Here is an 18,598-nt window from a genome sequence, read left to right as displayed (position 1 = left end):
CAGTTCGGACATAGTTTTTATAGAATTTTTGTGATAGGATCTGTGTGTGTGGATGGACATGGAACTTTCTGATATTTGTGCCTTAAGATGGCACTTGCTTTATGGATATATGTTTTTCTTTTTGAAAAAGTGCACTAAGTATGGCACTATATGGTCTATGTTAGCTTTTATTTCCTGAAGTACTAAATATATGTTTTCTTTTATAGCTTTTATGCTTCTATATCCCTCGTTCTTACTATCTTGCCCATGCTTAGGGGGAGCCAAACATTTTTTTTGTAAACTTTATGTTGTGCCTCCCACCCATTTTTGTTATTGCCAAAGGGGGAGAGAGATCTTTGATTAAAGAAATCATTGATTCCTTAACAAAGAGGGAGAGATTGGAGAAATTTCTTTTCAAAACTATCATTTCACATTTCTCATATTTCTTTAATCCACTTGTTTATCATCACCAAAAAGGGGGAGATTATTGGGAATACCACTCTCCACATTAGATTTGATGATAACAACAAGTGTGTACGCATACCAAGTGTGATGTGAAGGATCAAGACACAAGGCTAGTTGACCTCTAGCTCAAGAATATGGAGCCGTAGAAGAATTTAAAAGTGTATTAAAGCTCAAGATCGAGTTGCATGGAGAAGTCAAGAAGACACGGAAATAATCATGTGATTGAAGACTCGAAGACTTTCTTGAAGATCTCTAGATTAGGTTGTAATAGCGCACATAAACACACACCACACCCATGCATGTACGTATTAGAAAGACACTAGGTGCAACCCAAGTTCTGGTCTCATGTTCATAATTGCTAATCAGTTAAAAACACAAAACAAAGGCCATTCAGTACTTACCAGATTGAACCGGTGACTACCGGATGGAACCGGTAACTATCAGATTGTTATGGAAGTTCTTCTGGCAAGTCGGATCAGTTCTAGATGTAAAAGACATCTTAGATATGGCTGACAAAGGCCATCCAGTAACTACCAAATTGAATCGGTAACTACTAGATGCCCTCTGAACACCCCCAATGGCTATATTCTGAATCGAACGACTATATTTTTTAAATCCTAACTGCTAGAATTGGGCAATGGTAACATGATCCGGTACTTACCAGATCCAACCAATGACTACCAAATTAGGCATTTTTTGCCCGTTTGAGTTTATACTCTTTTCATATTTGGAGATTTTGTTACCCAAATTGAGCCCATTCTTCACCCATATAAATACCCCACTGATAGCTTTATTAATTAACAATTAAGTGAATATTAGCAATCAAAATCAAAGAGCTATTCAATGAGAAATAATTTTTACATATTGAGTTCAACTATTGAAGTCAAACACGTTTTTCAAGAACTCAAGTTGTGTGGAAGTCTTCATCATTATTCATCATCCAATGGAAGACGAAAAAAAGGTGTTATTTATTATTCTTCATTTCATATTCATTGCATGCACCACACGAGGTAACTCGAAACTCTATTCCACTTTACTCTTTTAAAATTGTTTAGATTGTACTTAGGCTAGTGCAGGATTCTCTTGCCCTAATAAGATTGTAAATGTGCTTCTCTACCATTAAAGGAGATTGTAAAGATGTCTTTCTACCTGTAAAAGAGATTGTAAATGCGTCTCTCTACCTATAAAGGAGATTGTGGAAAAGGTTTTCTTCCCTACCTACTGTACTGAAAGGGAGAACTAGTGGAATACCTTACAAGAGGATTCTTGTAGGGAGTGGACTAGACTCGGATTGAGTCGAACCACTATAAATCTCGGTGTAGTGTGATTGTGATATTTTATTCCGTATTAGTTTTAATTCATAATCACATTTGGGAATCTGATTTATTCAAAAAGATTTCCACTAGTATAACCTATTCACCCCCCTCTAGGTTATTTCACTAGTTAGGTATCCTAACCTAGGGAATGGGTTAGTCACAATCATAAGTTGCGGTCCTTGTGTGTATGCCATAGAAGGTTAGGATGAAAACCTGAAGAACACATTTATGTGTGAAATCTAAGTAGTAAAACATGTATTTTTACATATTTAGAATGGAGCTACCTTGGATTTTACTCTTCTTTTGCAGGTTTTGTATTTTAAAGGCCTTAAGGATTATCGTGCACCATATCTCTACAACAACAACTACCTAGTGGAGTTGGTGAGCTATGGTGTGCAAAATTCCCTTGCTCACTAGGAGTTCTCAAGTTCGAATCTCATGGTTGTTTTTTTTTTTTTGGAGAATTTTGTTGAAAATTTCTTGCTTTTCACTCACTTAAAGCACTAAGGGCATGGAGGGGATTTCCACATCAAATTAGAAATTTGTCCAAATCTTCAAAGTAAGGAAAATCGTGTCCAACTCTTCTCTCTCCTCCACATCATCACTAGAAGATTGTCCAAATCACACAAAGCAAGACGGAAAATCATCCATCGGAAAGAAAAAAAATCGGCCAACAAGGGTTGTGCGTAAGATTTGAAGAGAGGGAGAAAAAGAAGAGAAAAATAAATATAAAAAGGGAAAGAAAATAAGTAAAAAAATTATCACAAATTTCTCCAAGTTTATTTCTCTCTTCTCTCTCCTCCACCTTAGCACTTTTGGTCTTAAAAGATCTCACCTACCAATTGTGGGGTTTTCCCTTTTAGGAAAGAGAAATTTGTTACCCTACCTCGCTATTCCCTATAAATACAACTCATATAAGAGAAGGGGAGACACTTCATTCTTCTTCTAGTTTTTTTTTTTAGTTGCTCTCTCTCTCTCTCTCTCTCTCTCACACACACACACACACACTCTCTCTTTAGTTTTAGCTCTTCTTCGTTTTTATTTTAATCACTTTTGTAATAGCTTTTTATTTTAATTAATGCAAGCACTCTTTTATTTTTATTCAGCCTTTTATGTTTATGATTTATGCAATTGAGTTGTAATTTTTAAGTTATAGTTCTAGGCATAGATCTAGGTGACAAGATCACAAGCTGTGGAGTATCTCTTTTTTAAGTTTAGTTTTTTTTTTAAGATTTGTTTTCTCTAGGTGTAGAAATTTCAAATTTGGTTCATTCCAGTTCTGGTTTTTAGGGTTGGTAGTATCTCAAATCACCCAAGCTTTCAAGTTCAAGCATTGATTCAGGTAGGTGGGCTTGTTCAATAGTCTTCTTTTCCCCCCTCTCATTTTCTCTTTTGACTACCTTTTCTTTCTTAATTTAGGATTTTAATTTCAGTCGTTACATTATTGCTTTCCCTTTCCCTCAGGGTTCATGGCTAGTGTATGTATTGGTTTTGCCCCTCCTAGCCATAGAACCATCATTTTATTATTTTTATTTTAATTGCCTCCCTTTCCCTAAAGCCAAGTAGAGTAACCCTTGTAAGAGTGACTCTCTGGTCAAGTGAAGAAGCTCATATTATGATGCATCCCTCGAACTAAGTAGAGAAACCTACTTGTGAGCCTCTCTCTAGCTTTATCCCCTTTCTTTTACTTTATTTTTATTTCAAAATTTTTTTTCTTTATTGTTTTTTAATTGCATGTGTTGTTTATTTTCAGTTATTTATTTATTTAATTTTAATTGCATGGCTTGCGTAGTTAAATTCTTAGATGACGAATGGTTAGGACGTTATTTTAGATACATATGTTTAGGATGGTAGTTAGAATCAGATCACAACCATTAATTGGTTCACTTTCACCTTATTTAAAGAAGCCAAAAATAAAGTGGCTGCTCTCCCTATGTTTGACCCAGAGCTACACTGATCGGTATACTTGTGGTTACATTTTAAATCCTAACAATACCCAAAGGTACTGTTAATAAAAGACGATCCACCACTCATAGAGCCCTCCTGTATGAATGAGGAAGAAGATTCACTATACTGTCCATAACCACTGCCATATCCAAATAAATCTGTGCTCTCGAACGATGGTCCATTGGCATATATACTATACTGTCCTGGATACCCATAATGTGATGCAGATGATCCAACACTCTTAAAGCTACTATCACCATGATGTATTGGATTAGGGCTCGAGTCAATGAATTCTAGTGCACGCCAATGCCTAGGTCCTCCCTATCCTAAACTCATAGATTCCATTATGGCAGACAAACTAGATATATCCATGCTTTGATCCATCCCATCTGCCTCATCATGAGGCCCGAACCTTTTGTATGGTCCTCTACTATGGCCTCTCTGTTCTCAGGAACCATAATGTTTATCTTGCGTGGCATGTGTGAACTCAGTCTCCCCTATGAATCTGATTGGAGATGGTTATGGAAATGTGTCACTCTACATGGCAGCTAATCTATCCTCTTCAGCTCGTATGTTAGCTAATCTATCATCGACATCATACCCACCATCCCCATCCACCACCACCACCACCACCACCACCACCACCACCACCACCACCATCATCGCTATCACCACCACCACCACCACCATCATCCCCTGACCACCTTGTCTCTGGTCAGGGGACTGAGTGGAATCCAATGAAGGGGATCGATACTCTTCATCTTCAATTCCAGCACCAAGGTGGGCCTCAAATGGACGTGGTGACTCAGCATAAATTCTTCCCTCTTCTGACATAAATTGTTACACATCAACACCCCCTGAAGCAATTTGACTGCTAGGCCGACCACCAGCCTCATCGAAAAGTGGCTCACCTCGATCTCTAACCCACTCATAAAGTGAATCTTCATCATTTGACTCAAATTGAAAGAGATCGGCAAGCTCGATATGGGTTGTATCATTCTCCATGCCAAGGCATATATGCTTTTCTTTCAATCTCATATTATAGTGCACATAGACCAAGTCCGACAGTCGTGCAACACCCAATTTGTTTTATCTATTGGAGTGTATGAGGTTGAAAGTACTCCCATTGCGCTCACATCCATTGACGGAACATGTATGAGATAACACTTTAATTGCTACTTTGGATAAGTTGGGTGAATCTTTTCCATTTACACCCACCATTTAGATGCATAAAACAATGAGAGACTATTAGATGGGTTTCTATGATGGTGCATAACTGAATCTGAAAGAAAAGAACAAGGTCATTGGACTAACCAACAACAGTCGTATCTCGTGTCACACCCCGCTTGCACAGAAACAAGCCGATGATCGAGTTAACTCCAGTTAACTTACAAACCTGCCAGGATCAACATTGTACTAACTGCAATGCAACATACATCAACTAAATTAAGATAAGATCTGTATTTTCAGTGGAAGACTTGTTCATAATAATACCTATAATTGTTTCTCAAATACTTGATACCCAAATAGAGTCATAAAAGTTATATACAATTGGGCCCGAAGGCATGATATATACACAAAAATATAACAATTTGGGCATCAAGTAATCAAAAGGGAATACATGAAATAAAATAAAAAAGAATCACTCAAGAGTCACTAGTGCCATGCAACACAATCCTCGTACGTGCAATCGACACTGTGCTTGAACTCATCAGAGACCCACCAGTCCTCAGAGGAAAACTCCACAGTAGGGCCTGGCTCTTGATCTTTAAGAGTGTAACCTGCAAAATCACCTAAAAAGAGTTGTGCACGTGGGATGAGATCACTAGCCTAGTAAGTGGAAAGGAAGACCACATAAGAAAAATCACACAAACAGTCACAACACAAATGCGCTTCTATGTATGCAATTCATTTTAATCCTATTAGCCTAACAACATTACTAGGTCATAGGTTATGTGCCACTCACAACCATAGTGTGTTTATGCCCCAGGTACGATCCACGAACCCCATCCTGCATTACGCCCATAAGGTTATTGGAGAAGGCCCACCATTGGTATCGAAATTTAAAATGCAAGCCGACTCCCGACAAATTTAAATGATAGAAAGTAAATGGGTGACTCCACCCGAAATAAAAGCAGTATGATCAGCCCTCTGAATATACCACCGAGGTTATCAACTGTCTTAGCGATTAGCCATGCATACTTCTAACCACTGTAAGAGTTTGACAACCGTAACCCGAGGCTTCACCCCAATAGTAACCCAACACGTAAACCTCTATTGGGAAGAGTCGTAGCTTAAAGGGGTATATAAATCCTAGACACATGCTTCTATATGAGCACAATACGATTACACGATGGCACTGCATCCCATTCCACGAGCCGCCATGCACTCGTTTTCAAGCCGACTATGCATCTAAATCTAACATGCATATCATATCCAAATGAGATTCCTCCATCACATATATTAAGACATAATGAATATTCAATCATAACACAAAGCATAACATATTATGTAAATGCACATTCAATGCGTGATATGGCATATGTGATGTCTAGTCTACACACAAGTGACATGATGACATGGCTAGACTAACACATGTTAAATGATGGATAACATTCTAAAATTAAATCAGAGTCCACTCCCCACTTGTATATGTACACGGTGTTTGTACCGGGCATGCGAGAGATCCGATGTTTGGGTACGTGTGTAATGAGTGTAACCTATCATAAACTTAATGGTTTATCATTTCACTATTTTGGGGTCAAAATCATTATGTTTAAACACTAAAACGGATTTAAATTCATAAATGGGGATTACCCATCCAATTTGGACCCATTCTGGGCATTTTGGAAAGATAGGTGGGCATGAGTCAAAGACAGGCAGGCTTAGTAGCCCGCTGATTTCATGCCCGCTGGTTACACCAGAACTTAGATATTGAGTTCTGGGAACTCAAGTGGGCCAGAGACCCAAAGATAGGTGGGCCTGGAACACTCCCCAGTCTTGAAATGAAATTCTTCCATCTTCTTCCCCATCTTCTCTTCGGCTTGGGGAACTTGTTTGGGGTCGATCCGGCTACTCAAATCACTCATCTAAGGTCTAATCAGATATCCTCAACCTAGATCTAAGATCAAATCAAAAGAAAGAAGGAGATTCTGACCTCTTGCTTAAGAATACCAATAAAACTCCAAATCTCACTTCTTTGCTCAAGAACTTCCAAATACTCAAGATCTTCACCAACACTTCTTCCAAATCTTTCAAAATCATTGTACACACCTTCTGTTAGTCTTTAGATTTGATTATCCATGTAAGATTAGCAAGATCTAAGTGGATTCTTCCCAAAAATCAAAAAGAGGGTTTAAGAAAGGAGTTTTCCTAAGAATCCTTGGAATGTGTACAATATCTACCTCAAATCGAAGATCCCGACGAGCTGATCATTAATCCAAGCTCAAAATACCAAGACCCAGCTCCGGTGAAGCTCTATAGTCAATTTCCTTTCTTCTTTCTTTCTCTCTTCTTTACTCTCCCATCGACTAATTACCATTAATGAGGGAAAAGACAATAAATGTCTCCCCTTTTATAACTGGGCCCCCAAAAATATCTTCTAGTCATAGGTGGGTACATCTCAGATGGGTATATCTCAGGTGGGTATATCTCAGATGGGTATATTTCAGGTGGGTATATCTCAGGTGAGTATATCATAGGTGGATATATCTCAGGTGGGTATATCTCAGGTGGGTATATCTCAGATGGGTATATCTCAGTTGGGTATATCTCAGGTGAGTGTACCATTCTAGTTAGCCCATTGCTAGTGTTCCACTTGGACTTCAATGGGGACAAACTCATTCTTATAATTAAATTGCATAGGCACCCAAAATTACTAGCACGTACCCTTACTTCTTGTGCATGGCCTCTTGGTGCGTGTAAGTGCAAGGCTTGGGTGCACATATTGCTCTTGGTACCCACTCGATCATGTCAAGCCAACCCGAGTTCAAGGTCACTCTTGCTACCATGTTCCATATGGTACTTGCGTCAGTTCACTCCAGTTCAGCCCCTATATGATCAAACCAAGTCAATATGGGTAATTAGACCAGGTTTAGAAAGTAGGGTATCACAATACCCCCCCCCTTTTTAAAAATTTCATCCCTAAAATTGTACTAGCTGGTTGTCTGAAAAGATGAGGTTACATGGTTTGAATATCATCATCTTTCTCCCAAGATGCCTCTTCGATCGGGTGGTTGGCCCACCGAATCTTCACAAAAATGATAGAGCGGTTATGGAGAGTTTTCACCTTCCGATTTAAGATCTCAGTCGGATGTTCTTCATGCGTCATATTAACTTCTAGGTATTCCGGTTCCACAGGTAGCAGGTGGGATGGATCTTGAACATACCGCTTCAACATGGATACATGAAAGACATTGTGAACACTGCTGAGGGAAGGTGGTAATGCCAACATGTATGCTACTACCCCAACTCGCTTCAAAATTTTAAATGGCCCAATATATCTAGGACTTAACTTGCCTTTCTTGTGAAATCTGCGCAGACCTTTGGTAGGAGATATTTTGAGGAACACTTTCTCTCTCTCTTGGAATTCCATTTCCTCCCTACAACTATCTGTATAGCTCTTTTGATGTGACTAGGCTGCTTTAATTCTTTCTCTAATGACATCGATTTTATCACATGTCATCTGAAATATCTCCAGTCCAAGCATTCGACGTTCGCCTACTTCATCCCAGTATAGAGGAGTTCTACACTTTCTGCCATACAATGCTTTATATGGAGCCATCTTAATTGTAGCTTGGTAGCTGTTGTTGTAAGCAAACTATAAGAGGTATATATTCTTTCCAACTGCAACTCATTTCCATGGCACAGGCTCGGAGCATGTCTTCTAATATCTGTATGGTCTGCTCAGACTGTCCGTCTGTCTGTGGATGGAAGGTCGTACCTAGGTTCAATTGTGATCCAAAGGCTTACTGGAAGCTCTTCTAGAATTTAGAGGTAAACCTCAGGTCTCTGTCTAATACAATGCTCACTAGTACACCATGTAAGCATACAACATTATCCGTGTAAAACTGTGCCAGCTTATCTATGGTGTACTTGGTCCTGATCGGAATGAAGTGAGCTGTCCTAGTAAACCTGTCAACTACTACCCAAATTGCATCCATTCCCTTGGATGTACGTGGTAGTCCAGTGACAAAGTCCATTGTAATGTTATCCCACTTCCACTCGGGTACTGGGAGTGGTTGAAGAATGCCAAAAGGTCGGTGTTGTTTAGCTTTGATTTTCTGACATGCAAGGCAATTCGACAAATACAGAGCTATTGTGGACTCCATTGCTAGCCACCAGTAGTGTTGCTTTAGGTCTTTGTATATCTTGGTACTTCTAAGGTGAAGAGAGTACTCAGAACTATGTGCTTCTTTTACTATTTTGTATTATATTACCTCATCACAGGGTACACACAATCTGCCCCGAAACAACAGTGCCCCATCACTGGCTAATGTAAAGCTGGGGTCATTCATTGTTTGCTCTTGAATCTTCTCCCTGATCCGTTGCAACTTAGGATCCAAGGGTTGTTTCATTATGATTTCTTCCCTCATGGAAGAGTGTACCTGTAGAGCTCCCAAGGACATGGTCAAATGTTGAGCATCATCTGACTGGTGCCCTAGTTCCAAGGTTGCTCCCTCATACAAGAGGATTTCGTCTATTAACATTACTGCTTGTATAAGCTCTGGAATGATAGCTAGATGGGAAAGTGACACAGTTTGAGCTTTCCGGCTTAATGCATCTGCCACTACATTGGCCTTCCCTGGGTGATACTGAATATCACAATCATAATCTTTCATAAGCTCAAGCCATCTCCATCTCATATTCAAGTCTTTTTGGGTGAAAAAGTACTTAAGACTTTTGTGGTCACTGTATTTTGTACTTTTCACCATACAAGTAGTGACGCCAAATCTTTAAGGCAAAAATGACCGCTGCTAGCTCCAAGTCATGAGTAGGGTAGTTCTTTTCATAGTCCTTCAATTGTCTGGACGCATATGCTACCACCTTACCTTGTTGCATAAGTATACATCCCAATCTGACTTTGGAAGCATCGGTATATACTGTCATTCCACCTGTGCCTTTAGGAATAGTCAACACTTGTGCTGACACTAGCCGCTTCTTCAGCTCTTGAAAAATTTCTTCGCTTCTTCAGTTCTTGAAAACTTTCTTCACACTCCCTTGACCAATCAAACTTTATACCCTTCCTAGTCAGCTTGGTCATTGGTGCTGAAATCCGAGAAAAGTTCTCGATGAAGCATCTATAGTAACCTACCGAACCTAAGAAACTTCTAATTTTTGTTACACTCTTGGGTACCTCCCAGTCTACCACGACTTTCACCTTGTCCAGATCCACTTCGATTCTATTTTCAGACACCACGTGTCCTAGGAATCCAACCTGTCTGATCCAAAATTCACACTTGCTGAACTTCGCATACAATTGTTGCTCTCTCAGTCTCAACCTTTGCCTCAACACTAGGCCCTCAAGTTGGACTAGTGGGATTTAAAATGTAACCATAAGCGTACGGATTAGTGTAGCTACGGGTCGAACACAGGGAGAGCAGCCACTTTATTTTTTTATTTCTTTTAATAATGCGAAAGTGAACCAATTAATGGTTGTGATCTAATTCTAATTACCGTCCTAAACATATGTATCTAAAATAACATCCTAACTATTCGTCATCTAAGAATCTAAAGACGTAAGCCACGCAATTAAAAATAACTGAAAATAAACAACCCACGCAATTTAAAAAAAAATAATAAAGAAAAAAATATTGAAATGAAAATAAAGTAAAAGAAAGGGGAGAAAGCTAGAGAGAGACTCACAAGTAGGTTTCTCTACTTAGCCCGAGGGATACATCATAAACATTGAGCTTCCCTACTTGACCAGAGAGTCACTCTTACAGGGGTTACTCTACTTGGCTTTAGGGAAAGGGAGACAATTAAAATAAAAGCAATAAATTGATGGTTCTATGGCTAGGAGGCGCAAAGCCAACACATACACTAGCCATGAACCTTGGGGGAAAGGGATAGCAATAATGTAATGACTGAAATTAAAATCCTAAATTAAGAAAGAAAAGGTAGTCAGAAGAGGGAATGAGAGGGGGGAGAGAAGACTACTGAAGGAGCCTACTTACTTGAATCAATGCTTGAACTTGAAAGCTTGGGTGATTTGAGATACTACCAATACTAAAAATTAGATCTAGAATAAACCAAATCTAAAATTTCTAGTACTAGAGAAAACAAATCTTGAGAAAAAAAACTGAACTTGAAAAAAAGAAATACTCCATGGCTCGTGATCATGTCACCTAGATCTAAGCCTAGAACTATAACTTTGAAAATTACAACTCAATTGAATAAATCATAAACATAAAAGGCTGAATAAGAATAAAAAAGTGCTTGCATTAATTGACATAAAAAAACTATTACAAAAGGGATTAAAGAAAAAATAGAGAAGAACTAAAACTAGAGAGTGAGAAAGGGAGAGAGAGAAGAAAACTAAGCATAAACTAGAAAATAAACTAAGGAGAATAATAAAATAGGAGGGGGGAGGAAGGGGCTTTTATAGGGTTTTTTTCTTGCCTCCTTCCTTCTACAAGTCTTCTTTAAGAAAAGAAAGAAAATAAAATAAAATAAAATTTTGGTAAAAATCCTCATTCTCTGAGATATTGTGTGAGGAAAGAGAGAATCTGTTTCCAAAATTAACAAATTCTATTCTTTCCTTACAATATTCACCAATATCTTGCAATCTTGATTAAATCAGAAAAGAATCTCTGCATAACATATTTAAGATCTTGTGAGGTGGCAAGGAGAGAAAATAATGTTCAGGATTTTGTAGGAGAGAGGATGTGGTACCAATGAGTGGGTCCACCTTTGGATTGGTTCTTGATTCACTTTAAGCACTTTCACTTGTAGACTTGGAAACTAAAAAAAAAAAGAAAAATAAAAGTAGTACTATCCAAAGTGGGGGCAAAATGTACACTTATATCCTTAAGATTTCACACATTATTGTGTTCATCAAATTCCCCCATACTTGCCTTTTGCTCGTCCTCGAGTAAGATAAATAAATAAAGAAATGAAAGAAAAAACCTAACTCACTTTCGTAGGAATCGCAGTTGCATTTCGCACGTGCAACAAGGCTTTAAATCCTTAAGTTACCCTAGTAGACGAGTTGTGTCTCGTGGGTGTTTGCAGTGAATATACACCCAAAATTCAAAATAAATAAATCCCAACCTTGGTTAAAGGTAAGGCTCATACCGATCCAGAGCAAAGATTATTTTTCTTAAAAGGGACCACCACACTTGAACTTTTATTACCCTTGATCAATTCCGGGCGCTAGCATATTTCTTAATTTGGAACTCACCTCATCTCTTCCAAAACATCCTTATCTTAAGGCAAAACCACTTGTGAAGAAATTTGGAACCAATGACTAAGGCATTGGAGTGTTTTTGACCACAACATATTACTAAGCATTTATGACATTTGCATATTTTTTTCTCTTTTTTTTTTTTTTCTCTTAAACTCTATTCTACTCCACTACTTTTGGCCTGAATGACTTGGTGGAGCAAACATCAGACACCTAAGTTACTATGCAGCTTCGCTTTTTGCATATGCCCACAAAGACAGTGATGCTAGGGTTCCTTCAGAAGTTTCCTCCCAAGGAATTTCGATCAAGACACCACGCTTTCTGAGGCGCAATGCCCTGTTTAGTTCCAAGAGAATCAACTCTTATTCTTCTTTATACCACATTTCACATTTTATTTAAAATTGTGCATTTGTCAACCCATGCCAAATTAAAAAGAAGGTCTCAACTCTAAATCAAAAGTACAAGGAACCCATAGACTTACATATGGTCCTACACCATAAAATATGGGTCTCTTATTTTTCAGAAGAAAGTCCCATCTTAAGACACATGCTTGTTTCTTTTTTCTCAATAGGGTTTTTATACGTTCAAAATGGGTACCTTAGTCAAAACTTTTATTTTCATACATCAAGCAACCGAATGGTATGATCATTAGCCAAAAGCCAAAGTAGGACTTCATCCTTTAGCAAGCTCAAAAAAAAAAAAAAAAAAAAAAAAAAAAAAAAAAAAAAAAAAAAGTGGAAAAAGCAAAGAAAAACAAATAAAATAAAGTGAAAAAAGTAGAAACTGGTTTCCCTCCCCCACACTTAAGTCATGCAATGTCCTCAATGCATGGAAAGAATTAAAAATGAAGACAATGCAAGGGGGTCATAACTGATTAAAAATTAATCTTCAGTGTAAAGAGGTTCATTGAGATCCATGACCTCTTCACTACCAATATTAAGAAACTTGAGGAATGGTTTCAAACGCTGGCCATTAACCTTCGAAATTACCCCTGTTTCTGGATTCAAAATCTCCACAGCCATACATTATGGACAATAAATAGGCCATCCCATCGGGATCTAAGCTTACTAGGAAAAAAGATGCAATCGAGAGTTGTACAATATGACCTTATCACCAATTGCAAAAGATTTACGTAGAATGTGCTTATCATAGAAAGCTTTAATCTTTTCCTTTTAAATCCTAGAACTTTTATAGGTTTCATTCCTAAGTTCCTCCAACTCAGATGGTTGGAGCCTAGGTTGAATTCCTGCATTAGACAAATCAAAGTTGAGCTTCTTGATGGCCCAAAAGGCCTTATGCTCCAACTCAACTGGTAAGTGATAAGCTTTCTCATACACCAAATGGTAGGGAGACTGACCAAGATCGGTCTTGAATGCAGTCTGATGGGCCCACAAGGCATCAATGAGCCTAATGGACCAATCTTTACGATTGGGATTAACAATTTTCTCCAAGATTTGTTTGATCTGCCTATTGGACATCTCCACTTGGCCACTAGTTTGGGGTTGATAAGGGATAGATAACTTATGGGTGATCCCATACTTTTTCATTAGGGCCTCAAAAGGCCGATTACAAAAATGAGTACCCATATCACTAATTATTGCACGTGGTGCACCAAAGCGGGAAAAAATGTTCTCTTTTAAAAACTGGACCACTGCCTTGTGGTCATTAGTTTTATAAGGTATGGCCTCTATCCATTTAGAAATATAATCAACGGCCAAAAGTATGTACAAATTCCCAAAGAAATTAGGGAATGGTCCCATAAAATCGATGCCCCATATATCAAACATCTCAACTACCAAAATAGAGTTGAGGGGTATCATGTTCCTCTTATTGATACGGCCAAAAGATTGGCAAGCGGGACAAGCCTTGCAAAAATCAAAAGCATCTCTAAAAAGAGTGGGCCAATAAAATCCGCATTGGAGAACCTTTGCGGCAGTCTTCTTAGGTCCAAAGTGTCTACCACATGCATGATCATGACAAAAAGAGAGAATAGAATGTTGCTCATGATCAGGAACATATCGTCGGATAATCTGATCCGGATATATCTTAAACAAATAAGGATCATCCCAGAAAAAATGCTTAACTTTGGAATAAAACCTATACTTATCTTGGGTGGATCAGTGATCCGAAGTCACTCTTTAAACTAAGAAGTTGACGATGTCAGCAAACCATGGTTCACTGGACATTGCAAATAACTGTTCATCTGAAAAGTTCTCATTAACTGGAGAATCGACAGTTAAGGAATTGAGAATCTGGGATAAATGGTCTGCAACTAGGTTTTCAATTCTTTTTTTATCTCCAATTTCTAAATCAAACTCTTACAAAAGTAAAACCCACCTAATGAGATGGGCTTTGGCATCCTTCTTCTGAACTAAGTATCTAAGAGAAGAATGATCAGTATACACCACCACATGTGAACCAACTAAGTAAGACCGAAACTTTTCTAATGCAAACACAACCGCTAAAAATTCTTTTTCAGTGGTTGTATAATTGAGTTGTGCATCAATTAAGGTCCTACTAGCATAATAAATAACAATGGGCAACTTATTAATCCTTTGACCCAAAACCTCTCTTATGGCAAAATCCGAAGCATCACATATCAGTTCAAAAGTTTCAGTCCAAACAGGTGGTTAAACAATGGGTGCATTGGTCAACTCTTTCTTAAGTTGTTTGAAGGATTCTAGGTCCTCTTTAGAAAACTCAAAAGTTTGATCTTTGGCAAGTAATGAAGTGAGAGGTCAGGCTAATTGGCTAAAGTTCTTAATAAACCTTCTGTAGAAGCCCGCATGCCCTAGAAAAGATCGGACGTCCTTAACAGATTAAGGAGGTGGTAAATTATCAATTAAATCCACTTTGGCTCTATCTACCTTAATTCCCTCCTTGGATATCACATGGCCTAAAACAATACCAAATTTAACTATAAAATGACATTTCTCCCAATTCAAAACCAAATTCTTAGATATGCACCTTTCCAAAGCTAAGAAAAGATGATGAAGACATTCAGAATAGGAATTCCCATGAATTGAAAAGTCATCCATAAATACTTCTAAGAATTTTTTGACCATGTCAGAAAATATGCTCATCATGCATCGTTGGAACGTAGCAGGGGCATTGAAAAGCCCAAAGGGCATACACCTGTAAGCAAATGTTCCATATGGGCATGTAAAAGTGGTCTTATGTTGATCCTCTAAAGCAATTGGGATCTAGTTATAGCCAGAATATCCATCAAGAAAATAATAGTATTCATATCCAGCTAACCTCTCTAACATCTGGTCAATGAATGGCAATGGGAAGTGGTCCTTCCAGGTTGCCACATTAAGTTTCCTGTAGTCTATGCACATTCTCCACCCAAATTGGACACGGGTTGGAATTAGTTCATTATTGGCATTGGGAACTATAGTCACACCAGACTTCTTAGGCACTACGTGGACTGGGCTTACCCATTGGCTGTCAGAAATAGGATAAATTTTTTCATGATCCAAGCACTTTAGGATCTCTTTCTTAATAGCTTCCATCATCACTGGGTTAGCTATTCTTTGCAGTTCCGTGGATGGTTTGGAATCCTCCATAAAATGTATATAATATTACAAAATAGAAGGGCTTATACCCTTGATATCAGCTATGGTCCAACCTAGGGCTTCCTTATTATCTTTTAACACTTTAGGTAACTCCTCTTCCTGGCTAGAAGTCAAATTTGAAGAAATTATTACAGGAAGAGTCTGGTCAGGCCCTAGGAAAGCATACTTCAAATTAGATGGCAACTCCTTAAGATCTAGCTTAGGGGGCTCAACTATGGAAGGTTTGGGAATGGAATTGGAAAGGGGTCCTAAGGGCTCCACAGGTGTGTGATGACTCAAGACTTTAGAAAATAAATTTTTACTATCATCATCCAACTCATCCATACACTCTTGGAATTCTGAATCAAAATCAATATAAAAGTTGGGAACTAAATCATCAGAAAAATCCAGAAATAATCCTCAATCATATTAATCTCTTCTTCCATATGTGGTTGCTTGCCTATCTTAAACATGTTAAACTCAATAGTTTGGTTACCAAAAGATAGTCTTAAGAAACCATTCCGGCAGTTGATTAATGCATTACTGGTAGCCAAGAATGGTCTTCCTAGAATTAGTGGGATTTCATCCTTGGTTGAGAAGGGCTTGGTTTCTAACACAATGAAATCAACAGGGAAAATAAATTCCCCCACCTTTAGTAAGACATCCTCAACCATCCCTTTAGTAATTTTAACAGACCTATCTGCCAATTGAAGAGTAGTTCCAGTGGCTTTCAATTCTCCCAATCCAAGTTGCTTGTACACATGGTAAGGTAAAAGATTCACACTTGCGCCAAGGTCAAGTAAGGCATGCTCAATATAGGTGTTGCCTATGACACAAGATATGGAAGGGCTCCTTGGATCCTTATACTTGGCTGCTATAGGCTGAGTAATTATGGAACTAATGTTACCTGCCAAGAACGTCTTTTTGGGCACACTAGTGATACGTTTGTGAGTACATAAATCTTTCAGTACCTTTGCATAGGCGGGGATCTAGGATATGGCATCCAAAAGGGGGATGTTCACTTTTACCTATTTAAAGACTTCTAAAATTTTGTCCATAGAAGCAGTCTTCCTTTTGTTTACCATGCGATTAGGAAATGGGATAGGATGAACATAAGAACTGTTAGGGATTTGCCCCTGTTCAGAAGAATTATTTTTTGCTTCCTCAACCAAATCATCTTTAATTTCAGAAAAATCTTTAGGTTCATCAGATGAACCTGAAACAAGAGGCACACTTGTGTCCTCAACTGAAGGAGAGTTAACATGAGTAATAGATGAGAAAGATTTAGGAATGCTCTATTGGTGCTTTCTATCACTCCTAAGGGCATAAACGGCATTACATTGGTTAGAGGGCCCTTGTTGGGTCTGACCTAGTACTATATTCAGTGGTGCATTAGTTGATGTTTGTGAACTCACAGGCTGATGATGCCTAGTGTTAGGCTCTGGTTGACTGGATAAAGTTCATTTCTCCCTCTCACGTATAATTACAACAACTTGAGTGAGTTCTCTTGTAAGATTTTGATGGTTTGTTATGAGGAGGGCCATATTTTTTTTCAAGTCACTTATTCTACTTGCCTCTCCAGTGTTGGTAAACCCAGGGGGTTGCTGATAAGATGATAGGAGAGGGGCCTTAGGAAAACTAGTATGAGGTCCTACATTTGACCTAGGAAAAGTATTTTGAGAAAAAGATTATTGTGCAAAGGGAGGCCTTAGGAGTCCAGGTTGACCTTGATTATGGAAATTGGAAGGCCCTGCTTGGTTGCCCTGATTCCAAGAGAAATTTGGGTGATTTCTCCATCCTGGATTGTAGGTATTACTATATGAATTATTCTGGTATAAGGCATTAACATTATCATTAGAAATGCCCCCAGAAGTGTTGGGGCATTCTTCTAGGAGATGTCCAGGGGACTGGCACCAAGCACAAATCTTAACCAATTTAATTGATGATGACTCTCTAGGAACAATAGCTTCAATTCTCTTGATTAGGCTATCCAAATAAGCTTTTTTGGCTACTATCCCATCCACAAAATATCCTTTTCCTCCTATGGTTCTTTCACTCTCTTGGGTTGATTCCTCCTCACGGGTTTTGTCAGCTAAGTCAAGTAAGAATTCCCATGCCTTTCCTTCATCTGTAAAGGATGTGAATCCCTCAGGGCATATAGACTCTATCATTTATTTAGTTGGGTAATCAATACCCTCATAAATTATTTGACATAAATGCTATAGGTCTAGGCCATGGTGAGGGCATTCTTGGAGTAAAACCTTGAATCTCTCCATAAGTTTGGAAAATGACTCACTAGTCTTTTGTCTAAACTGAAGGATATCACTTCTAAGCTTATTGGTCTTGTGAGTTGGGAAAACCTTCTTAAGGAAGACAACTGTGAACTGTTCCTATGAGGTTATGGAATTTGTGGGTAACCCATACAACCACTTCTTAGCTTGGTCTTTCAATGCAAAAGTGATAAACCTAAGCTTAACAGCATCATCAGAAAGTTGTTAGATCTTAATTAGAACACATACCTCTTTAAATTCCCTTAGAAATAGGTATGCATCCTCAGAGGTCAACCCATGGAAGTGGGGCAACATAGTGATGCATTGAGATTTGAGTTCAAAATTATTCCTTGGCCTTGTGGTAGAACTATGCAAGAAGGTTGGGCTGTTCTAGCAGAGTAGAACCTATATTTCAGAGATTTAGGTGAAGGGTTTTGCTGTTGGTCTCCCATATTGAAGGGTTTTAAAGAGAGCAAACGTATAGGGTCACTACTTGTTGGATCTCTTCTTTCTAAATCGATTCTTAGTATTACGTACCCACCTAACACTCATGCAACAGAAAACTACCCGCAACTAGAGTAAGACAAGCACAAAAGAATGGATAGTAAAACTTTTTTTTTATGATTTTTTTATGATTTTTTGATTTTTTTGGCCTTTTGG

The 18,598-nt window shown here is 38.3% G+C and overlaps 1 non-coding gene across 1 annotated transcript; it reads left to right on the top strand.

Annotated features, from left to right (window-relative positions):
• The first annotated feature begins 17,897 nt into the window (after nucleotides 1-17,897).
• LOC122083003 lies at nucleotides 17,898-18,004 on the top strand. Its single transcript, XR_006141531.1, has one exon. It is a non-coding gene; the product is annotated as a small nucleolar RNA R71 (small nucleolar RNA).
• Nucleotides 18,005-18,598: the final 594 nt, after the last annotated feature.

Source organism: Macadamia integrifolia, chromosome 6 (genome assembly GCF_013358625.1).
Source record: "Macadamia integrifolia cultivar HAES 741 chromosome 6, SCU_Mint_v3, whole genome shotgun sequence".
In the NCBI taxonomy this organism is placed as follows: Eukaryota; Viridiplantae; Streptophyta; class Magnoliopsida; order Proteales; family Proteaceae; genus Macadamia; species Macadamia integrifolia.
Note: the sequence above shows the minus strand (reverse complement) of the source record. Positions and strands in the feature narration are given on the sequence as shown.